The sequence below is a fragment of the Blennius ocellaris genome, assembly GCF_963422515.1.
Source record: "Blennius ocellaris genome assembly, chromosome: 13".
NCBI lineage: Eukaryota > Metazoa > Chordata > Actinopteri > Blenniiformes > Blenniidae > Blennius > Blennius ocellaris.
In genome coordinates, this window is record NC_137662.1 from 16,638,468 (window position 1) to 16,647,472 (window position 9,005).

A 9,005-nucleotide genomic window follows, 5' to 3' on the forward strand; every position below is an offset into this window, starting at 1 on the left:
AGTGATGCAATAATGGTTCTCCCCTTGTTTTTCGAGCTTATTTTAGGTTTTATAAAGCTGTCAATATTAAACAGTGAGCAGTCTTGTGAAAGCAACACAAATGTACTTGATTAACGTTGCTACTCATTTATTTAAAGAAAGTAAGAAAGTAACCATATTACCTTAAATTGTCCCCTAATGTGTTTGTCTTAGTAATTTGCAAATGGTTGGAATGCACATACTTTTATTATGTTATTGAAAAATTGCTAAGCAAAGTGGTATTTCAAATCCATTAATTTAAAGCTGCTTATGCATCAAGCTGACGTTACTTAGTTTTGTGCATTAGCTTAGCATTAAAGAGGCACACATTCTCTAGCAAACATAAATTGATTGACAAACAAATATTATTTCAATGACTTTGACCAATGCCAAAGTAAAATGCTGTCTCTACCAGCTTTTTTAACTAACTTTATTTATCAATATACCAGTTTATTAGTCCAAAGTGGAGCTGCAGTAAAATGCAGTGATACATCATGATTTCTGCTGAAACAGCAGAATATGGGCTCAGAATTTGGTGACAGCAGCATGAATCCACAGAGCCAACGTGCAGATGGTGAGGCATGAGGCTATGGGGAATGTTTTTATGGTTTCATGCGAACCCGTCAGCACTAATGAATCATTGCTTGAATGCCACAGCTTTTCTGAGAAACGCCACTGACTGCACACAACAGGTTGAAACGAAACGGAAAAAACAGACAAGAAGTCAAACTAATCCGAAACTAATTTGATGAATGGGACGATAAGATTAATTCACGACAGAAAAGCTAGTGAATCAGTAAAGTATGTTTAAGATGTAACACTTCACCATGCCAAAATGCAGCAGCCTCAAAGAAATGTTTCCAGTAATTTCAGAATGTTTGCTACAAATATGCAGTGGCATAATTATATGTACCAGCTCGTAATTAACGCATTCATCACATTCAATCCACCCCACTATTCATCCATCTATCCTTTCCTGTGTTTATTTATGGCACGGTACACCATGGTCCGGTAACCAGCCCATCACAGCTGTAACACATTAAAGCAGTCACTCACAAACACTTTCATGCTGAGTGGACATAAAAATATCAGTGGGAGTTGATTCAATATGGTTATGTATTTGGATATGTCAGTAATGTTTTATTTCCTTTTGGGGACCATGAATAATATTGTAATATTATTACAATATTATAATATAATATTATAGATTCTATATTATTGTATTATATATTAATAATATAATATTGCAATATTATTAATATTGCTGTTAACATTTCCCCCGAGGCATAACACTTGTCCACTTGTGGACAAAAGCTAATCCACGTACTTACAAATAACAAGGAAAAACAACATATATTGTGAAGCAAAGACACATGAAATTACACATTATCAAGCACTCTCACTTATCCAGGTCGAGGACACACATCACACAAATATCATTGATCTCATTGATTAAAGACTTCTCATTGGTAAATCTCTCACGATTACCTCAAAGTGTGCAGGTGATTGATTTCCTCCCAATGCTGTGATGATTTGACAAAAGAAGTAAGATCTGTTACCTAATGAGAAGTGAGCATGAACTGATGAGACATGATAAGTTTATTTAGATGGTTTAGTAGATTGGAAACACGTAAGACGATGAAATTACAGCAAAAAAAAAGTGTCACATTGAATTGAGATAATGCGCACATAATGCACATGATGGTCTAACAAGAGTCCACACACATCAAACAAAGTAACCTGTGACTGTTTGAGTTCAAATGGTGAAATTTACCAGTATGGTACGCTGCCACCGCATGTGGCGATTGAACACGTGCCAGATCATAAACACTCCCTGCCCGGTACCTAACCACAGATGTCGTTTCAATCAGCCTTCAGTCAGGCTGAAAAATAAATCCTGGAGGTCCATACCTGTGTGATTACATTCCCTAATTATAGTTTGGAGCGGTAACTTCGAGTTGACTGAACGAGACGGGCCCTCGGGGTGTTGTGAATGTAATTATATCCTGACAATTAATAGGCCTGGTCCTCAGAGAAGAGTTTGTTATATGATGACGTACCTGACCGTTTTTAGCGCGCCAGGGAAGCCTTTGAATTATGACATAATTACATGGAAAAACATGATATACAAGGATGATTATTATCCACAACTACAGTGACAGTAAATGGCATTACCTTTCATGATACAAGTTCATAACAAGAAAAGAAGAGTTTCTATATTTCCTCGCCACAGTGAAGTGGTGATCATTAGAGGCTTTTGCCAGAGGGCGATCTCTTTGACCTTGAATGAAATGTTTCTTCATTCGGATTACTAATGATATGTTGCTATTGCACACAGCGATGAGACGGCGTCGTTATACAGTTAATCAAACCATCCTATATCTCTTAATCCAACTCACAGTTGTGGCTGTTGGAGTCGATCTGAGCTGATTGTAGGTGAAGGGAGGCCACACTCCAGACATGTCGCCAGTCAGGTTTCGCTTTCTAAATGTGCAACCTGCTCAACTGCACCACTAAAAGCCAATTATTAGACGTCACAGAGTATACTTTGTTGTGGGGTAAAACAGCCCACCTCTGAACTCCAGTCCATCGTAAAAGTTGAAGATGAGCCCCAGTCACTGATTGACCAAATTTCAATGAAACCATCGCCATGACCTATATTCCACATCCAGATCAACTTCCTTTATTCATTTATTTGGGTTGGTGATCACGGGAGTTTATTTCATAATTTGAAAGAACACAACACATGACAATATATTGATTAAAAAAAAAAAAAAATTCTCTTGTAAAAATGTTTTTGATCTGGATCGTGCCCAAAATTTTATAGGTTCTCCTTTTTTATCAAAATGCGCATGTTTACCAATTTTAATGAAGACCCACTAATTCGTTTTTGAGATATCTTGTTAATAGAGAAGCAGACAGACAGACAAATACACGTGGATGATTTTAGAACCTGTAACGAAGGTGTTGATTCTTTTTGGTATGGAGAGCAGCCGACATGAAAAAAAACAAAAGAGAAACAGGTTTTCATATCCAATGCAACACTTTCTGTATGCTCTAAATTAGGAAAGCAATAAATTAAACTACCTCTTGTCCACCCCCACAGGTGTTTTCTCACACACTACCTTATTAGACCTCTTCCCCAGATTGTGTGGGCATGTACAGACCGTGCTCGACTGGATTATCTCTCAATCTTCTGTTAGCTTTATTCCACATTTTATGGCAGGATTGCTTACACCATTATTACTGTCAATAGTCCAATCACTTTAAGAACCTAACATTTTTTTCCCTCCCCCTGGGATAGTTCTCATTTAATCTAACATGGTCAAAAAAATAAATAAAAACAGATGTAAACCAAGAACTCAAAGATAAAAAAAGAATAAAACTAAGAACAAAGTGAACTGATGATAACTTTGTGCAGGCGCTTCTGCCCTGCTGTCAAATACTTGCAATTTCTTGTCTAACTGTAGACACGTGCATTCTGACAGCCGCAGTAATAAGGGCTGCACGTAAAACCTGTGATAACATTTTGGAGTTCTTGGAAACCCATTTTTGCTGAAATCTGTGGCTTTTAGGTGATTTTTGCAGGAAGAGATAATTGCGGACCAGAGATTGCTTCACGCTCTCTTGTTGTCTGTCATTTTCACTGAGCTATTAAAAGAGATCTACTCTCTGCTGCAAAGTCTCTCAGGGCTAAGCAAAAATGTAAAGTTAAAAATGCATTCACCTGTCAGACAATTTATCAGTCATTAATTTAATGACTAAATCTCACAGCAACCATTTGAAATCCCCACATCTCTAACTGAGGGGCAATTAAATTAAGCCACATGTTGTTTCTTAAAGTAAGAATGAAGAAATTAATTGGAGAAAAGCTTTTTATCTAAACTCATTTTTTTCTACCCAGGAGCTAACTCATAATGGCAGCAGCTATAGCCTAAATGTCAAAGGTTTAATAAAGCCTGGGTTCACATTTCACTCCTGTTTTTGGGGGGGTTCTTCACACACATGCTGCCTGCAGCTGCAGTTTACCAGTCAAATATAGGTACATTATTTTCCCTCATCTTCATGATGATCTCATCCTGGTTAACTTAACAATATGGTGGGGACAATTGAGCCAAATAAATATTGAACAGTCATTTCCACAGTGAGAAAGGAAAGAATCTATTGATGCATGGAGAAAGAGCCAGCTCGTATCTCGAGAGTCTCACTTACATCCACTTCCATCTCTCCTGTCCTGTTGGTTGACATCTGCCCTAACATTTTTCAAGCCTTTTTCATATTTTCCACTTCCCTGCCATCCCTCCCTGTGCAACACAGGAGAAATCAAGAGAGGACATGGTCTTGTGTGTGTGTGTGTGTGTGTGTGTGTGTGTGTGTGTGTGTGTGTGTGTGTGTGTGTGTGTGTGTGTGTGTGTGTGTGTGCCGGAGAGAGCATGTGTGGGCGTGAACACATGCATGTGTGACAGCGATGAAGACAGGCGGATGAGGGGAGGCCAAGGGTGGGCACGAGCTCTTGACATGCCAGTCAGTAATACTTTTCCTGAGGTTGAGGTGTGCTCATTGGGAGGGTGTGTTGCTGCTGGAAAGCTCTGTAATGAACAGAAGGCTGGCCCTCTGCCTGATCAAATTCCACCGCGGCCTCGTATCTGTCTTGCCTTCCAAAAAATGTTCAGCATACCAGTGGGTTTTATTGACTTGTCAGTGCAGACAGCAGAGTGCAAGCTCTGCCTTGTAAGGTGTGCAGTTAGCAGGTTTCCGAGGGAGGAATGTCTGCTGATGACTTTTGACTTTTGATTACTTTTGTGTGTTTTAGCTAAAAACACTGCGTTAGGATTTGGGAAAAAAGTAATCCATGATTCTTTTTTTTTTTTTTTTTCAAATTTAAACTGGTATAGGTCCAGAATATGGATGAAATCATAACACTGATTACTTATTAACCGAGGCTCTAAAACAACATAAATGGGATTCTTCAGCTCTGGTTTATCCATGCCTCTTGAAGTTTGAAGTTTGTAAAATACTCACATGCTTCACAGACACACGCACAGATAATTGTATTATTTACCGTAGTAAAGGTAATATAACATGGGCTATGAAATAGAGTAAAAGGAAATGAAAACATTTGCAAGGCCATGTCTAGATCTTTCTTTTCTCCAAGTCAACAACTTCAAACATTTGTCCATAAACATATTGAGGAGAAAACAGACAATCTGTTTTGTGCTGAGAGTAATCCGCTTCCCTTTCAGCCAAGTGGTCCATTAGTTCCCTTTTCAGCACGGTCATGTATCTCTCTTGTCCGTTCTGTTCAGGGACAGATTCTACTTTTCCGTTATTTTTATGTCTGTTGCATCGATCAATAAATAAAGGAATTTCTTTTTCTTTCTTGTATGTCCCTTCCATTTAGGGCTTTGAGGTCAGGAAGGCATACACAAAAAAAACATTAAGCTGTTGGTGATGCATTAGTCTGTGTTGTAATCTGCTTCTCTTTATTTGAGTTTAACAGGTTTTAACTACTAGACAAACTGTTGGTGACCACGTTCTTGGACAAAAACATTTCCTACCATGATATCTGATATATTTTTAAATCTAAAAAGTCCAATGCAACATTGGAACATTTATATAAAGTCTGAAGATTGTTTAAAAAATTTAATTATTTCAGTTGATTGTATAGAACTAATTCATGGGGATATTTTTGGGGGTATTTTTGCCTCCTGTCTTTCTCCTGCAGAGCCTTGTGAATATTATATTAATTTCCTTTTTTTTAAACACATGCCGCAAACTGGAGAAAACCCACACACGCACTGGGAGATTGTGCAAACTCAGGTCTCTGTGTCTCACCTCACGTTTCCAATTAACCAATGACCTTCTCCCTCTGCGTGCTCCCGTCTTTATGAGTTCTACCTGTGTCCACCCTTTCCTCCGTGCATTTAAACCCCTCTCCCTCTGTTGTCTTGGTTGGCTCATCTTGTCATCTGTCATCCCTGATTCCCTGATTCCCTGATTCCCTGTGGGTTTTTTTTTTTGTGTGTGTTCCCTGGACATTTTCTACAATAAATTCAGTTTTTTATGGAACTCTGTGAGTCTGGGCTTGAGTCCATCTGCACACCACCTGACTTTGTCCAGAAAGGCCCAACCCAGGTACAAATCAAGGGTGTTCTCACTGTGAAGCACATAAACTAACTACTAGACAACCGTTCAGCCCTGTTACAGATATATATATATATATATATATATATATAAAAGAACTAAACCAATATTGGACAACCTAGAGAAACACACTTTTTCGAACAGTGACCCCACATTGTGTGATAGATATTGCTACTCGTGTTGGCAAGCACAACTAGTTTCCTAATGAGACTTGGCTCCCTCCAAACCTGGAATGCTCGAACTCCAACATGTTTTCCATGTCTCCCAGCTAAGTGCAACGAATGTGTCACCGTGAAACTCTGCAGGATGTCGTATTACAGGCCAATCATTACAGTCGTGTGTGTGTTGACGCACAGATGCGTAAACAAACATGAAACTAGCAGGTTCTGACACCAGATGATGCCGCAAAACAAAATAAAATCTGATTCCCTGTAAGACTTCCAACTTTTAAAGTTGAACTGAGTGGCGATTCAGCATCACCACTATATGCATATAACAAATGCATCATTTATACCTTACAGATTTGAGAAAAATCTTAAATTGGGGGTTATCCTGAGAGCAGAACACAAATCGAAGCTGAACCTACGCGTGCAAAACTATACCAAACAACCTCCCTGCTTTTGAGGCTTCTACTGTTATTTCCCACACTTGCGTGATATGAGCAAACATTTTTACTGACTGTGGAGAGTGTGGCTGCCAGTGCTGACAGATGTGTCTCTTCTACTATCTTGGTCATAATGAGTTTAGCCTCTCCTCATCGTATTCCCCTCTCTCTCTGTCTTTCCACTATTGCCCCTCACCCCCTGTCCTGCAAATATAGTTAACTGCATGACCATCCGCGATGAATGGCTGTTAACAGCTGTCTCTTTTTTTTTGACGGTTGCCTGTGAGAGCATGTAATTGCATTTGGCCCTCGGTGTACATGCACTCATTAAACCGGTGTCAGTGCCCATTACATTCCACAGCAGCGCAGCTCAGGTAGAGAATGCAAATCCCAGGCAAAAATGGAGTGTGTGAGGGCGTCTCAATGCACATGACAGGCCTCAGTGCAATACAATAACCTGAGATGAAGCTGTGATGCACTGATTGTTCTCAAAGTACATTTACCTTTTCCAAATGCCTGCCACTCTGTGGAGCACAAAAGAAAAAAACCAAAACCTATGCATTTATTTTGTTTCATTTTATTGTGTAAATTGTCATGTTAAACGAAATAATCAAGTCTAAAATAGATACTGATAAAAACCCAGCCAAATGTATCATTATTAGGGATAAGGCCATGTGTTTAGTTGGCCCCTGTCGGTGAGGCTCAGCGAGGATAAGATCTGCTATGTTGGGATCAGATCCACTCAGGGATCAGATGCTTGAATTCAAAAAATGCCCGTCGACGTGCCAAAATTCAGGATTGGGCCCCTTTTGTTCAGCTGAACCCCCTTATCGCTTTGCATATTGTTCTGGTATAAATAAAAACGAGGCAAAGCACTTCTCATTGAGCGCCTTAAGGTGACTGCTGATGGGAGACAGGAAGTTCAAAGTGGATTCCTCAAATCCACAAAAACATATTTAATTTTGTTAGTGGCTTTCAGGTCCTGTATCCATCAGTTTTTGTGACACAATATGGCATGCTGTGTCTATTGTTATGGCTGGGGCCTCTCTGCTGAGTGAGACAAACCATCAGTCATGTAACGCCCGGTAAGGTGCACTGTCTGCCTGAATTCCACAATAAGACTGCAGAGACAAAGGGGACGTGACATTTCATACCAGTGACTCGGTAATGAACACAATCGCCTCTCCTCATCGCAATACGACGTGTCGGGGCATTCAGAAGACACGGGATGAAAGCTCAGCTCAATATAATCAACTTTGGCGTCACATTTATTCAGCATGCGCGTGTAAAAACTGCAACACAGTGCAGAATCAGCCTGACACCTAGTGGACAAAGGGTTTTTGTACACGTCTGCGTGCACACATCATGTTGACATTGCCACACCCAGGAGGAGAGAGAGAAAGAGAGAGAGGGAAAAAAAACACAGGGAATGATTTCATGGGTCAACAAAACATCTCTCTCTCTCTTTGTCTATGTGTAGAGCTCATGGCTGCTCTTTGTGCGTCCTTTCTCTCTTCTCGGGTGAAAAAAACAACTGTTTAATAATTAATTGTAACTGGAGGAACAATGAGCGGTGTAATGCTGTGATGGTCCAACAGATGGCAAAGTCTGTCCACTTTATGGGGCTGACACGTCCCCCCCCCCCCCCCCCCCCCTAAACTAGTGGAGAGGCCTATCCCTAAACTAGGCCTCTCCACTGTGTTTACCACATTGTCACATTCGAAAACCACACGAAGTAGTAAAGTCCTGCAATCATGGGCACACATTTCCTCCCGGCTTAAAGAGCTGACACTTCTAATTAAAAAAAAAAAAAAAAAAAAAAAAAGAAGCATGATTGTTCAGAATGATTAAAAAGGACTTAACATGCCACTGAATCACGAAAAAGGGAGGCTCCACGCTCCTTATAAATGGAGCTGGTCTAATAAATGTGAGGGAGACACTGCTCCAACTGTGCGTAACTGTTTTCTGGTGACTTGAATGAAAAGCTATGGAGACAAAGAGGGTGTATGTTGGGTTGGGGGAGAGAGAGAGAGAGAGAGAGACAGAGAGAGAGAGAGAGATCCCTCCATCCTTCCTGGTGGGAGGTTCGAGATGAGCTGCGCAGACCGGGTCCGCTACCGACGCATCTTCCTGGCCTGCCCCCTCCCTCCCTCTCTCTCTCCCTCCTCCTCCTCTCAGTCTCTCTCTTTCCTCTTTTTTTTTTCCCTGTCTGCCACCACCTGAAGGGGACGAGCACAAA